This window comes from Bidens hawaiensis, unplaced genomic scaffold (genome assembly GCF_021521415.1).
Source record: "Bidens hawaiensis isolate Kalapana, Puna unplaced genomic scaffold, B.hawaiensis_p1.1 tig00006913_1, whole genome shotgun sequence".
Lineage (NCBI taxonomy): Eukaryota > Viridiplantae > Streptophyta > Magnoliopsida > Asterales > Asteraceae > Bidens > Bidens hawaiensis.
This window is the reverse complement of record NW_027491474.1, coordinates 1,377,453-1,379,309: the sequence shown is the minus strand read 5'-3', so window position 1 is coordinate 1,379,309 and position 1,857 is coordinate 1,377,453. Positions and strand designations below refer to the sequence as shown.

Here is a 1,857-nt window from a genome sequence, read left to right as displayed (position 1 = left end):
CCATAATCGTTAAAAAGGATCATCCATTTTTCGTGGGTTATTTTGTGAACTTTTAAGTACTAGAAAGGCTCAAAAGGAGTGAAGTCAGCTTTTGGGTCTTATGGGACATGGGCCATTTTCTTGCTAACTTATTTTTTTAGTTACTATTTCTTTGAATTCTTTTTCACACCTAAAAGACGTAATATAAAGGAAGTACACAAGTATTTAGAAACGGCTTCAAAAGAAACATTACATATTTGCATGTAACTATAGGAACATTACATATTTATTTACATTAGTTAACACTCCATCAATGTGAAGGTTCAAGAAAATGTTGCAAGTATCTAAGACCATCGTCAACACAAACATATCTCCAACTCACAACACTCAACACCCCTACCCCCCACACTCCCCACCACCACTCTCCTCCCATCTCCACCCACCTCCTCCCTCATCGCCAACCGCATCTCCGCCACCATCCCGCTCGAAACCGCCCCCCACAACAACACCCCCGCCACCGGCAACTCCGCCGAAAACCACCCGTCACTACCCGAAAAAAAAACTCCCCCTCCCCTTTACAATCCATCATAGTAAAAAACCCCTTCAAAATCATTCCACACCACATTCCACGTCACCCGTTTCTCGTCGGTCACATCGAAGTACTTCAACCACTTGTTATGTTCCCGAACGTCGAAATCAAACCTAAATAGCGATTTCGAGTCGAGAGAAAGCGCGGCCTCCGGGTTTTATTATTGTGACCGGGGCCGACTTAGTAGTATTAAGTGTTATAACAAAAAGAAGGTTTTGGAGGGTGATTCTAGGGGTTTGGAGGTGGCGGTTGGCGACGTTTAGTGGACGTGAACCCGAGGTTGTAGAGCCGGTGGTACGGGAGGGTTGGGACGGCCAAACGGAGGTGGATGAGGGACGGGAAGTGAGTAGTGCAAAGGTGTTCCCATAGGCGGTCTAAGGTCATGATGGAACACCATGGTTTTGACACACATGAGGCAATGGCTAGGGTTTTGGGGTCAAGATTGTTGGCAACAAGAACAAGTACTTCCCATGGGATGTTAGACATTGTCACATAATATTATTGATGTTAATGTTTAGTTACTAGGGTGTTACTAATATATATGATTTGATAATTTGGATAAGTAGGGTTTTTACTTTTGGCTATGGAGTGACACGTGTAAAATGTTGCAGTTTTGCATGTGTTGTGCTACACGTGTGTAGTCATGAAGAATCAACACTTTATATAACTTTTTTTCATTTTCTTTGTGGATTATCCGTTAAATAAGGGGGGAAATATAAACTAAAGAAAATATAGTTTACCTATCAATTAGCAAGATACGAAAATTGGTACCAAGTGTTGATCATGAGTTTTACACAAAGGGTTCGTAGTTTGGGTCTTATGAGTTGAATGTTGATCGTACGTTTTCTTCATTTAAACGGAAGTTAGAACATGTCTGTGTCAACCTATGAAATTAAACATGCGTTGTGTTTGAGATCACGTGTTTTGTGTTCAATGGTGAGCCTAAGTAACACACAAAATTTTGAAAATGATATAACAAGACTGGTTTTATGGAAAGATGGTCATCATATATGTTGTTTGAAGTATAGTGGTAAATGGTAATGAGTAATGACTAATGTTGTGTTATCAAATGTAGCAATCCACTATGTGTAGTTGTTTGCCCATCATAGCATTAAGAAAGGTGATCATTAGATCGACTAGAAAGATGCCAAACATTTCTTTGGCATGTAATGTGTCGGAAATAAGGTAATCGTGCGTTGTTGTAATATGACAATTTTTTCAGCTACTAGTGAATACTATTGTTTTATTAAGTTTGTACACATATAACTACATGTATATACAAAAATCTA

General features: G+C 39.6%; 1 pseudogene; it reads right to left on the bottom strand.

Moving 5' to 3' along the window:
- Positions 1-289: 289 nt before the first annotated feature.
- On the bottom strand, positions 290-1,063 carry LOC143633892 (putative F-box protein At5g04010; annotated as a pseudogene).
- Positions 1,064-1,857: the final 794 nt, after the last annotated feature.